This window comes from Prunus persica, chromosome G1, assembly GCF_000346465.2.
Source record: "Prunus persica cultivar Lovell chromosome G1, Prunus_persica_NCBIv2, whole genome shotgun sequence".
Taxonomy (NCBI): Eukaryota; Viridiplantae; Streptophyta; class Magnoliopsida; order Rosales; family Rosaceae; genus Prunus; species Prunus persica.
This window is the reverse complement of record NC_034009.1, coordinates 1,819,310-1,834,037: the sequence shown is the minus strand read 5'-3', so window position 1 is coordinate 1,834,037 and position 14,728 is coordinate 1,819,310. Positions and strand designations below refer to the sequence as shown.

The 14,728-nt window shown below is 36.8% G+C and overlaps 1 long non-coding RNA gene across 1 annotated transcript; it reads left to right on the top strand.

The window, feature by feature from the left end:
- Positions 12,153–14,526, top strand: LOC109948640. Its single transcript, XR_002271250.1, has 2 exons — positions 12,153–12,503; positions 14,139–14,526. It is a non-coding gene; the product is annotated as an uncharacterized LOC109948640 (long non-coding RNA).

Here is a 14,728-nt window from a genome sequence, read left to right as displayed (position 1 = left end):
ATAAATTACAGGTTAGTCCGAGAACTGAATTCTTATATGTAAATTAACTCACCTAATGTCTTGTCCGATGTCTTCTTTTATAACCTCTTATAGTAATATAATATCGCCAAGTTAAAAAAATCAATTATGGTTTCATTCTTGACTTGATTTATATCTAGAATATGCCATTTTGTGACAAAATTTGATAACCTAACATTAGTGTTAAAAGAAGAAGAAGAAAAAATTAATTGTCCAAGAAACATCGGGTTTGTTTATGCTATGCTATTCTCCAGAGACGCACTGAATCATTTGATTGCATTCAATAATGTCCAAGTAATATATAGCATATAGTATTTTATGATAGTCTTCATCTTATTTTATTAATTGTGTTTGGTTATCATATTATTAAATGAACATAAGTATTGTCTCCTTGTACGTAACTTTGAAAGTGCCATTTACATTACGTCACAAAAATTGAGTGTGGGTCCAAATATTACCAAAATATAAAAATAAAACAATGGGCCAATCCTTCCACTAATTACTTCCACTAATTACATTTAATTAGATGGATGTCGATATCATTGTCTGAGCATTATACGTATTCAATTAGATTAAAACCTAAACTACCCAATTTTGTCCTCAAACAACGGCTTAGATATTTTCCTCAAAAGTTGACTTCAATAATTAAAAAAGCAAAAAAATTGAACTACCTTCATTCACAGCTTATTTTTTGTTTATATTAAATTTAAAAACTGTTATTTTTACAGTATAACAATGACAAATTGACCTTATGAGTGTGGAAATAATTGAGAAATGATGCGCCCTTAGTTTTAAAAATTAATTAATTAAATAGTATCAAACAAGCGCTCTCTCATCATGAATCAAAATTCAAGATGGCCTTTAGAAGAATATAGTCGGTGCCTGCCAAAACTTTTCGAGTATCCTGGGGAGTGACTTCGAAGTAAAGTTAAAAAGATGTTTAAAAAAAATCTTGTTCTCTGTTCATTAAATTTTGATCTCATTTTATTTTATTATTATTATTATTATTTGATACAGGTGATATTAAAGAAGGGAGAATTCTAACACAGGAGTTCAGGTGCATGAATAATTGTTCTTAACCAATTGAAAGCTACAAGCCCCTTGTTTGGATTTCTATTTTATGAGTACGCTCAAAAGAGTAACAAGGGATATATGTGTTTGGAAGTATTAATAAGTCCCTCTCAAAACTAATCCTATTCGGTCCTTCCATGGTTAAAATATCTTAATTAAGAAACTGTTGTTTGAAAACAAGTTGGTAATTTTAACAATGAAATGCTTGGATGTTTTTGTTTATTAGTTGGACCAATAGCCTCGCATAATTGGATTCTTGTGTGCATCGTTAATACATGCCTAATCCAAGTCTATATCACGTACGTTTTAAACTAAGCTGTGTTGGATTTAATTTAAGCCATGGAATTTAAACCCACGACTTATTATTCATTTGTTTATATATATATTTTATGAAATTTACAATTTCTAAGTACAAGAAAAGACATGCTAACCGTGGCTGATTATCAATATGGTATCTACTTTGGTGGGGTTCCTGGGGCAAACAAAAATTCATGGCTAGAAATAATTAGGTAGACCTAAGTCTCTATCTGCATTGCATTCCTTACCAATCTCCATCAGTCTACTCTTTTTTCTCGGTCTTCTTTCAAGCGTGATGGCCACATCGTCACCTAACACTAGTCAAGGTTGATTTTTAGATTTTAAGAGTGTAGAACGACTACAAAAGAAGAGGCTCTATGTACTAATAATCTTACACAAAAAATCTTGATTTTATTGTGTTTTACTTTTGTCTCGTAGGTGAGTCTTCTAAGAACGCATTTTTGTGGTACGATATTCTCTCTGAGTTCTTTAATTTTTATTTTCCAACAATATTCAAATGTGGGATCTTGATTTGTATGTGAAATTGAAGGGAGAAACACTTGCATCAGACTGGCGGCCAATAACGTTTTGTCACGTGAAAAAATTATTACGCGTGTTATAGCATTAATGGCCGGTGATAACAAAATAATGTTATCCTGTTGTAACTAAGTTTTTCTTCAAATTAAGTTTTGACTTTCGGGCTTGGGTTTGGGGGATTCATTATTAATGTTTTTTTTTTATATAAAAAGGCAAAGCCCAGAGAAAGAGGAGACGAAAAAAGCCCGGCCCAATTCTACAAACATTGACTTGTAGTACACAAAATCGTTCCACGTATCAAATAATAGTTTTCTAACTACGATTAATTTTAACTTTAATTTCCTAAATTATTGAACTTCTAGCTTTTGTTTGTTTATGCTTTCTTAGTTGTTTGAGAACAGGTATTACTTTTAGTTTCCTACGAGAGATGAAAGATTTGGTGTGTGTCCATGGCCAATTAGTATGCTGATTTGACAGTGGTACTACATGGGAGAGAGTCGCCATCATAGCTTGGTTTGACAGTGGAAAGACAACTGGGAAAATTCTGTGGTGCCTCAGCTGTACCGGTACAGCCGGCTATCCAACAGTTGAGGTTCCATGTTAAAAAAGGATGGCTGAGATTCAATGACTTAATGACCTGTTCAGCCTTTGTGATTCAGCATGTGAGTGGCATGTGAGGAAAGAGAAAGGCAGGTTTGGAGGAGAAGAAGACGCGCCGAGTCCGCTCCATCTGGTTTCCCAAATCGAACACAACATAGGGAACTAGAGGACTTTGTGAGACCCCATTTCCTGTCTACCTCATTGAATACTGAATTTTCACAGCACCAGAGGAAACTGTACATGAAGCCCATCCAATCCGTAGCACCTCCAGGAGCTCTTCTCTGTGCTTGCCCAAATCCAATCCTTAGCAACTCCTGTCTGTGCTTGGGCAAAACGCATCTGCAAGAAGGTAATGGTAATAGAATTGAGGTCCTCAACTCTTCTCTCTAGTTGCCCAAAACTGATATGCAGATACAAAATTGATGGTGGGTCCAACCTCCATGATGAAATGGTCACCAAATTGGAGGGATTTAAGTAATTTAGTATGGGCTGTTGGCATTGTCTGATATATAATTAAAATGTTGCAGGGGAATGGATTTTTAATAATAACGTGCTTGTAAAGATTTTGAAGATCCTTGGGTGTTAACGACGAAATTTGAGGTGGTGGCAAAAGGAAGTGAAAGGAGGAGGCTTTGAAAGTATGGAAACATCAAGTAAGATTTCAAAGAACCCTATTTTTTGGTTTAGGACTTGAATGTATTTTGGGTACTGAGTTGATGCAATTGCATGTTTTTTTGTTGCGAAACAGTTATACGTGGTGCAATTATTGACCTTAGTATGTGCAATAGCATGACATTATTCATTTGAGTTTTTTTTTAAGAGAAAGTATGTTAGCACATAAAGTATAATGTAATTTCAGTTTGAAATTATGTTTCTCAGGCATGGAGAGGTCTGGTAAGATGGACAGGGGTGGAGAGACATCAAAGGGTGGTTGTAGTGATTCAGGGTATTTGGGTGGTTGTGAAAGGTCAAGTCACAGGGCACCGGCAACAGAGAGTGGGCATATGTCGGTCGAACATATGGTTAGTGAAAGTAGTGATGATAATGGTGTTGACATTATTGCACCATGTCTAACCATCGGTTGTGCTCATGGCATGTGTCAAGGAATGCACAAAATAACTTGAAGGATGATGAATTGCTTAGAAATTTTCAGGCATGTATTTGGGAACCATTTGCATTGGACGAGTTTGAGAAGAAATGGGAGGTTCTGAGGGAAAGAGCGAGTACTCCGAAACAAAAAGAATGGTTGGAAATGATGTATGCAAAAAGAGACGCATGGGCTGAATCATGTCTGAGAGGACAGTTTTTCGGTGGTATGTGCACCACTCAACGCGTGGAGTCCATGAACAAGTATGTGAAAGATTACTTGAGGAAAGGCGTGAAGTTGTTTGAATGTATTCCAGCAATTGATAGGGCTATATTACGTCTTAGGAATACCACGGCGAAGGAAGGTTTCAATGCAAAGTACTCAACACCAGTCCTTAAAACCGGATTGACAAAACTCGAGCAACAAGCTTCTCTGATTTACACGCATAGGTGTTTTGTATTGGTACGTCATGAGATCGAAGCTTGTTCAGCACTCACCCATGATAATGTGATGCATAATTTTGGAGGTCGTGTATACGTATTGTCAAAATATGATGAACCGCATAATAATTGGACTTGTATTTACCACGGTGGGGAAAATATGCGGATAGAGTGTGGATGCCGGAAATATGAAAGTGAAGAGATCCCGTGTTGCCACCTATTTTATGTAATGAAGTGCGAGCACCTTACGGAAATTCCTCCCGCACTCATAATGAAGAGATGGACAAAGAATGGCCAAACTGATACATGTAGGGAATTTATCGGCAAAGGCGAAGACACGACCAACGAAGTTGTAGAAATGACGAGGTATGGACATTTAAGTGCTATGTCAAACAAAGTTTGTTTTTATGCATCGAAGAGTGCAGATGGTTATGCCATGTTGACGAATGAGTTTAGTAGATGGGAGGGAATTTGTGAAGGCTTACGGCAAAAGGAAGAACAGACAAGTCTGAAATTGGGTACTGGTGAGCAATGCCCTCCAAATATTGTGAAAGATCTAAATATCGTTAGGACAAAAGGCACTCAAGCAAGGCATGGTGGAATGCGCAAGCGTCGACAATGTCATTTGTGTCGCGGATATGGACATACAACGCGTAATTGCTCTAAAAGAAATTTGCATCCAAGTAGACATGCAGGTGTGAATATCTCATCAGGTAGTGAAGGATATCAGTATACTTCTGATATCCGGCCGTTCCCGGACATTAGCTACAGTTATCCTAGTCAAACAGTTTCTCAATGCCATGGGAACTATGTGGTTGATTTGCCTGGTTCTGATAGTTTTTCTACTGCAGACCCAACTGGTTCTACCCCCAACAGTGACGATGGTTTCTCATTCGACAATGGGGAACCTAATTCCCTATGTACTGGTTCAACCCAAAACAATTGTAGTTTTCGAACTTGGTTTACATGTAACAATTAATATTATACATTCATTAATCAGCATTAATCAGCATACCGTTGTTAAGCTTTGTTGTTCTTTGGTATATACATTCATTAACCAGCATAGCGTTGTTAAACTTTGTTCAGTTTGTACACAGGGGGTTGGTATTTGCATTTAACACATGCAATTGCATGCCGATGATGCAATGCAAGTCCTTCTGTGCGCAAACCCTTAATTGTTCAGAAAATTGAATCATACTCTTTTGTACAGGCATAATTACACCTGTTTTTTGAACTATAAATCGAAAATCGAAATTAACCGAAATACGGAGCATGAGAAACGGTAATGGGCAATAAGGCGAACATATTATATTACAAAACGACCAATTATCGAAATTACGTTGTAATACACATTATCCGGAAAAATAGCTATAACTAACTTACTTTTTCAAACAAATGAGCTATTTGTTCACGCAAATACAAGGGTTGCGTTCGTTGAGTAAAGTTGCCCATTTTGCGGAAAAATGGCCCCAACTAACTTACTTTCTCAAACAAACGAGCTATTTGTTCACACGAACGCAACGTTGAGTAAAGTTGTCCGTTCCCGAAAAAATGGGCCCAACTAACTTACTTTTTCAAACAAACGAGCTATTTGTTCACGCGAACGCAGAGGTTGCGTTCGTTGAGTAAAGTTGGCCATTCCCAGGAAAAATGGGCCAAACTTTCAAACAAACGGGCTATTTGTTCTCGTAAACGCAAGGGTTGCGTTTGTTGAATAAACTTGCATGTTCCATGAAAAATGGGCACAACTAACTTACTTTTTCAAACAAACGGGCTATTTGTTCACACGAACGTTGGGTTTGCGTTCGTTGAGTAAAGTTGTCCGTTCCCCGGAAAAATTGGCCAAACTAACTTACTTTTTCAAACAAACGAGTTATTTGTTCACGTAAACGCAGGGGTTGCATTTGTTGAATAAACTTGCATGGTCCACGAAAAATGGGCACAACTAACTTACTTTTTCAAACAAACGGGCTATTTGTTCACGTAAACGCAAGGGTTGCGTTCGTTGAGTAAAGTTGCCCGTTCCTCGAGAAAATGGGCTAAACGAACTTACTTTTTCAAACAAACGGGCTATTTGTTCATACGAACGCAGGGGTTGCATTCGTTGAGTAAAGTTGTCCGTTCCCTAGAAAAATGGGCTCAACTAACTTACTTTTTCAAACAAACGGGCTATTTGTTCATGCGAACACAGAGGTTGCGTTCGTTGAGTAAAGTTGCCCGTTCCCTGAAAAAATGTGCCAAACTAACTTACTTTTTCAAACAAATGGGTTATTTGTTCACATAAACGCAGGGGTTACGTTCGTTGAGTAAAGTTGCTCGTTCCCCGGAAAAATGAGCCCAACTAACTTACTTTTTCAAACAAACGGGCTATTTGTTCACGCGAACGCAATGGGTTGCGTTCATTGAGTAAAGTTGTCCGTTCTCCGGAAAAATGGGCCCAACTAACCTACTTTTTCAAGAAAACAAGCTATTTGTTCACGCGAATGCAGGGGTTGCGTTCGTTGAGTAAAGTTCCCCGTTCCCTGAAAAAATGGCCAAACTAATTTACTTTTTCAAACAAACAGGCTATTTGTTCATGTAAACGCAGGGATTGCGTTCATTGAGTAAAGTTGCTCGTTCTTCGGAAAAATTGGCCCAATAACTTACTTTTTCAAACAAACAGGCTTTTTGTTCACGCGAACGCAATGGGTTGCGTTCGTGGAGTAAAGTTGTCCGTTTCCTAAAAAAAGGGCCTAATTAACTTACTTTTTCAAACAAACGGACTATTTGTTCATGCGAACGCAGGGGTTGTGTTTGTTAAGTAAAGTTGCCCGTTTCCCGAAAAAATAGGCCAAACTAACTTAATTTTTCAAACAAACGGGCTATAGAGGTTGCGTTTGTTGAGTTAAGTTGCCCATTCCCCGGAAAAATGGGTCCAACTAACTTAATTTTTCAAACAAACGGGCTATTTGTTCACGCGAATGCTGGGGTTGCGTTCGTTGAGTAAAGTTGCCCATTCCCCGAAAAAATGGGCCAAATAAACTTACTTTTTCAAACAAACGGGATATTTATTCATGCGAATGCAAGGAGTGCGTTCATAGAGTAAAGTTGCCCGTTCCTCAGGAAAATGGACCCCACTAACCTTCTTTTTCAAACAAACACACTATTTTTCACGCGAACGCAAAGGTTGCGTTTGTTGAGTACGTTGTGTTCATTTGATAAAGTTAAATGTTGGTGTGTTCGGTAAGAAAAAAAATAAGAGTTCATGAGAAAGAAGAAGACATGATTTTTTATTTTTTATGTTGTTTTGTTTTGAGTCGAAGAAATTATTATTATTATTTTTTAAAGAAAAAGCGTATGGGTGATATATAGTATTGTTAATTTAACTGGATCTTTCCCCTGATATTTTTCAGGTGCTTCTTTTTTAAAACTATTTAAAATGTGGTTCTTAAAATTTTTCATGTAAGCCTTGTACCAAGGGATATGCACTAGAAACCAACTCCACTAAATAAATTTTTGTGTCAATTTGTTGCACGTTGGAGTATATATACAGTTGTTATAATATTAATATAAATTATGTAAAATAAAAAAATTTAGGGGGTCCTCAAAAATCAGGGGCCCTGTGTATTGGCGCCACTTGCACTATTTCAGGGCCGCCCTTTTCTACTAGTTGGGTTAATCTTAACTATCTCATATATGGGAAAATAGTAGAGAGCTCAAGAGAGACCTATGTGCACCATGTTCAAACATGGCTTACAAACTGCTCGGGTTACGTAACTTGGGATGACTATTGTATGAATCTAGATGGTTGTTCCTCATTGTTTGAACCTCATTGGAGCTCTTCATTTATGTAGATGGACACTTATCTAAATTGTAATCCAATGTTAAAACAAACTATGGATTTATGCATGGTTTATTCATTCTAATCAACATTTTATTTTCAAACTTTTCATTAACACGCATTACATACCACTTATATTTCATCATATGTATATCTTATTATTAGTAAATTTTGAGTTTTATTTGTTCAATACATTCATTGATAATGTACATAACATTTATGAAAGTTTTATACCAAAATTATGTGTTTCAATACCTATATCTGTCTTTTTTTTTTCCGATACCTAAGACGATAATAATATATCCACGAAATATCCGTAAATTGGAGGCCCTATATTATTTACATGGTTGATATTGTAATCCTTGGCCTTATCTCTGCGAGGTGAAGAAATTGGATTCAGGTCTCGAATAAATAGTTTAGATTTACAGTATGTCTAAAATCAATATATACTTATATTTATTATATCTAAATTATATCTAAATACAAAGTAATAGAAATAAAATAAAATTATAGTGGATGAATATTGAAACAAGACATGTACCATAGCAAACAAATGAAACTAGGCGGTTCAATCTGGTCGTGAAATGTTTCGATGTCGTGAATAAACCAAAAAACCATTTGTAAGCGAATAATGGAATTACATGACGTGCGACGGTCGTGTCATGCAATTGCACTTGCTATACTACAAAAGAACCCTGACTGTGCGCAAATAGGGATATATACATGCAATTACACCTAATTTGTAAACTGTAAACCCTTATGACTTACTGTCAAACTTTCTACTTTGCTTGGGAGCGTGTTATTGGCTTCCTTGCGATGGGATGATGAGGGATGAAGGGACCATGTTCGGCCAACTTGTCAAGTTGTTCATCGACAACTCTTCGAACGAACTCCCTTACTTCCTTTAGACGCGTGTTTTTTGGAATCGGTCCGGGCTGCATCTAGTGATAAAACCCTTCTCATTCACTGAGTCGTTTACTTGCCCACTCGAACCTTCCAAGGCAGAATCATATGTAGCCTTCTCTTTAAGATTTAATTTCCTCCATTTATTAGCAATCTCTTCTTGTACCTGGAAAAAAAATCTCATTAAAAGAGCATTTTTAATAAAACAATTAATAAACTAACCCAATCCATTGCCATCTCTCACCTTATTGTCCAACTTTGCATTTGCCACTTTCCCCATTTTATGTCTTTTTTTTTTCTTTTTTTTTTTTTGTAAATCATTTATTTTTAATCAAAAAACCATCATAATATTAAGCAACTACATTTCCGATTTTTAGATGTACGTGTAACTTACATGAAATTAAAAAATGCATCTCGGCCAACTCTTGATTGTTGCACATTACTGTCGACTTTGCGCTTTCCTTTTGTTGATCCCCTTTTTTGAGCTTCCATAACTTGCACAAATCAAGTACAAAACACTATCATGCAATTGTCTCTAGCGTCGAGAATTTGAATACTAATCCAAAGCCTAATACCCCCTAAACCCCGTAAACACCACAACATCACATTGCTTAATTAAAAAAATACGGCGACCTGGATTTGCATACAGTTGCTTAGTAATTGCATATACTGATATGCAATTGCTCGATACTACTTACAAGTGCATCAGCCCTCGATTATAACATTGCATAGATAATGCACACAACCCACACATGCATTTCTCTATTGGGCCGAGATTCTTACTCATTTCAAATCCCGATCCAAATCTTAACGAAGCCTAACATTACACTTTCGGAACATTTTACTCCCTATAACAAATTATTCAAAAACACAGTCAAACCTACCTACCTACCACGAAATCACCTCACTTGCATAATTTGAAAACAAAACTATATACTCTAATTGCATTCAATGACTTGGATTTGCATACAGGCTATTAGTAATTGCATATAGAGATATGCAATTGCATGAACATTACAACCATGAATGTGAGATACCCACTTCACTTCACGACACTTTCAAAATGACAAACCCACTTCATCTCATGAATGTGAGAAACCTACTTCCCCTCTTGCCCCAAGTCATCACCACAGAATTTCAATTAACAATACCATAAAACAATGTTAACTTACCTTCACAAGGAACTAATACCAAATGCTTTCACAAGGGCTCGATTGCAGACGAGAGGAGTGCCAATAACCCACCAGTGACTGGAAAAACTGAATTCCAATTCCTATTATCAACCCAAAATGCTAACCCCTAAAATTTTCCCCAAAATTCAAACCCTAGAATAGGTGGTTTTTGACAATGATGTCAAAAAAGAGAGAGAGAGGTTGCAGAAAGGAGGAAGAAACTTTCTACAGAAGAGGAGTTGAAGAAAATGACTTTGAAGATGATGAAGATTATCAGTTTGAAGTTGAAGCATACCACTTTGCGGAAGAAGAACATCAACTGAGTGTGCATGTGAAATCGTTTACCTGTTCACCTTAGCAGCAGCTCGTGAAATCGTTTACTTGTTGACCAGGTCAGCTGGTTTCCCTTGTATTTTAAAAAAAGTCACGTGCTCGGCTGTACAGAAGGACTCTAATCAAATACACCAAAAATCTGACCAACATAAGCTTTATATTTTGACTACCTAATAAATTTTTGTTCACACAACAGACCCCCATCTTCCCTTTCAAGTTCTTAAAGTTGAGTTTAAACATATCAACACCCTCCAAGTATTTGGAATTCAAGCAAACACATACCAACATAAAGGGTACATAAATGATCTCCGGGTTTCTACATGGCATATCTTAAGAGACTGAAACGAGTGCTTCATACCAGGCACTAATGCTTGCAATACAGGCTTTAGATAACCAACAAATTACTGAAACATCGACTTGCTTGCCAAGTCCTGTGTGAAGTGAAGTTCCCACCACAATTAAATCATACACAATCAGAGGCCTCATGGGTATTTATATATACAATCAGATCAAGAGGCACTATAACAACCCAGCAGAAATGCAGAGTGGGAAAAGAAATACAAAATTTGAATAATTAATTTCTGGAATTGTTCAGTGAAAAAACTGAAACAACAATTCAAAATCACTAGTGATTAGCAATTTACAGCACCAAAAATCACCTCACTCACATCATATAAACATGATAACAAAATCCTTGATTTAATTACCAAAAAAGAGAAAATGAAAGCTGGTTGGCTGACTTAATAGAGATTACTTACTAACAATCATTACAGAACATAAAAATATATGCGATAAAATTGGAGTTGTCTATCTTTTGGCACAAAAAGGGAAGACAAATCGATGTTTACCTAGAGCAGCAAGTTACTGAAAAGCAAAAATAGAGCAGTTCGTTAAGTACATAACTTTAATTTTCTAAATTCTTTAATCAACTGCACAATAATCTACCAAATTCTCATTTACAGCCAAATTGTAAATCACATATTAAATTTTAAAAGGAACAAATAAATGGCAAAACCCAAAATTTCATTTACAGCCACACCGGTCAAAATTCACACAAAAGAAGAATAAATTAAATAGAACCATCAATTACACATAACGAAAATCAACACACGAACTTACCGAGATGGAGGAAGCAGCTGGAGAAGACAAAGTGGGTTTCTGGGTTTTGGTTGAAATCTGCTCCTCAGATGGAGAAGACGAAGTGGGGGGAGCTTCTTCAGGCTGTAGAAAGCTGTGCAGTTGTGACTTCAACGAAATAGAGCTGTGGCTGTGCAAAGCTATGGAGGAGGAGATAGACGAAATCGAGTACGCATCCTAGGTTTTGAAGGAGCATGATTTTTTTTCCTCATTTTAACTGGTTAACCAAAACAACCAGTTTCAATTGTTTTTAAAAAAAGCCCACGTGACTAGCATGTGATCGGCGTACCGGTACAGCCGATGCACCACAGACGAGCTCAGAGAACTGACCCAGAAACTCATGAGGTTCTTGAAGATACTTCCATTGAGGCAATCAATAGAAGAGTGGAGAGAACTTAATTACTGCTCTATCCTTGGAAATCTCACAACAGAGATGTCAAGGATATTGTAGAAGGGCATGCAAGAAACAAGGTAAGCATCTTCGGTACTCTTGGTTGGAATTTTAAAAGGTTTTAAAAATTTAACCCTTTTGTACAACACACAATACACCATCAGAATATCATATACCATAATCTGATTCTCTCCTCTTATACTTTTTATATTTAGAAAAATTAGTGTTTACCCACAAAAAACTTTAGTAATTAGCATTTGATACATTACTTATTTTTGTTTGGATAAGGTGGATGAGTTTTAAATTTTATTTTGTTAAAGACCAATTAGTAAGCCCACGTGCTAAAAGCATGATTAATATAAGAGTTACATTTACATTTTTGCCATTTTCTTTTTTTTTTTTCCACCGTGATATTAAAATTAGCGATCGGCAAAGACTAGACGAGCATCGGCATCGCGACCACATCGATCAACCTAGCGCCGGACCTTCAGGTGGCGATCTTTAAAGCGACATCGCACGGCGAGCAAGAAGCAAGTATATGAGATCATCATCGTTGCGAGTCGAGTATCGGCGCCTGGTTGAAAGGAGGTTTTCGTATTGAATCTGGGCTCCTTTTGGACTCTTCTCGATTGCAGTCCTGATTTTGTTAGTCGTTCACCGTAATCAGCATGAAGATCGGGTCGAACAACCTGTACTGGTATGATTGCTTAGCTCCCCTGTGCTGCTATTATGTGTTAATTGATATAGTTTGTCCTTGAATTGGTGACCTGTGTGTTTCTTCTACATTTTTTAATTTGATATGCTCAATTACAGTCAGATTGCATATAGGCTGGCATTTGTAATTTTGGGCCACCTATTACATACAATAAATTGCTTGCCTCAGCTTCTTTGGTTTGGTTATAACTTACAACCAAGGTTCAATTAATTCCAGTCTTCCCTGTCATGTAATTCCAAATTCAAGTTAAACAGAAATTTCAGAGTGTGTGTAACACTTTTCTTTGTCTGGGCTTGAGCTTTCTTTGGTCAGAATTCTCCGTTAAATGTTTTTGGAAGGTTATAACTATCAACCTTGGATCTTGACAAAATTTGAAGAGTTGGTGGAAATAGATGTGAAGACATCCAAACTTTTCTTCCTTTTTAACGACATCTAACTTTTCCCTTTTTCTGTTGCACCAATTGACAGTTCTTGCATTAGAATTAGATTTGTATTCTTACAGAACGATCAAGTTGGTTTTTATCATAGTAATTCTAGACTACAATCCCCACAATGGGTCCATCCCATTCATATGAGTAAATTCAAATACCATTTTCCTTTTGGTCAGACTCAGGCATAGATGCAATTACCAAAACCTGTCATGAACACTTCAATGGAGAAATTGATGGTGTGGAGCTTAGGCACTGATAAGAGTAGTTTAGATCATTGAAAAAAAATAAAATCCAGAGCTCCTTCATAGTGCCAACTTCATTCTCCCTATGTCTGAAGTTGTTGTGTGTTGAATTTCTTGTATCATAAGAATGTCTGTGTTAGGTCATTTCTTATGTTTTGCTTGTGGTGCACTATTGCAGCTTGTTCTTTTCCCTTGTGCAGAGCTTTGGTTCAGTAAAATTTTATACAAGTTCTGCATTATAGTTTTGCACAAACTACATTGCAGTTTCAGAAACTGCATTGCAGTTTTGGAAACTGCATTGCAGTTTTTGTAATTACAATTGGATTTTTGCTCTTTTCTTGGCCTTCAATCTCACCAATTTGAAGAGTAGAGGCTACCCAGATGAGGAATTGGGTTGGAAATAGAAGAGTAGAACTACTCAAGAGCAAGAGAACTCAAAATTGGACGTTTGGATTTAATTACAATTGGATTTTTGCTCTTTCCTTGGTCTTCAACCTCACCAATTTAAAGAGTAGAAGCTACCTAGATGAGGAATTAGGTGGGCAAGAGAAGAGTAGAACTACCTAAGAGCAAGAGAAGAGTAGAACTACCTAAGAGCAAGAGAACTCAAAATTGGACTTTTGGAAACCGGAAACTGCATTGCAGTTTTCATTTAATTACAATTGTTTTTTGTAGCTGTTTTCGTTTTTTTTTTTTTTTTTAACATAATTGATATCTACATTATATTTTTATTGCAGTTTCTGTTTTTATTTGCAGTTTTTGTGTGAATAAGTGTTAAAATGCTTTTTATTTTTATTTTAATAAACCATTGATTGTTTATATAAATATTGTATAATTGAATAAATATTACAAAATCAAGTTTGGTGTAGTGGTTTGTGAGTGAGCCTTCCTCCTTTGAGGGTCAAGGTTCGAGTCCATTCAATGACACAATCTTTTTTTTAAAGGCGAATAAAGGGCAACGGAGTTGGTCATCTACAGACGGTGGCAGGTGGCCGGCGGCTGGAGTCCGACGGTGGTGGTCGGCGACGGGCGGTGGCGACCAACGGTGGTGGTGGCAGGTGGCCGGCAGCGGGAGTCCGGCGGTGGTGGCCGGCAGCGGGAGTCCGGCGGTGGTGGCCGGCGGCGAGATATGATTGGCTAGATATGGACATGTGGCATAGTATGCTTGCCTTAGAAGGAGTGGCATTGTGTGTAATTTTGATATGTTTTAATGATATTTTTGTAAAATTAGGTACCACAATTTGGTCTTTTGCCTTATGCTAATTAGATGAAATTGTATTACTATCTTCCAAATTAGTAAACTATATTGTGTTTTAAAACTAAAGCTCCCTTTATATTTTCTCTACACATATTATTATTTTTGGCAACGATTTTATGACTTGGATACTTATATTCATCTATGAACGTGCTTATAGCGGATCTTGAGTTTGTGTACAAGGGGTTGTATCTTGGAGTCTTGTAAATCGCCAGTAGAGAGGTTACAAAGGCTTTAGGACAACGTCTTTGACGTGTTTCATCGTACCAAACTCATATT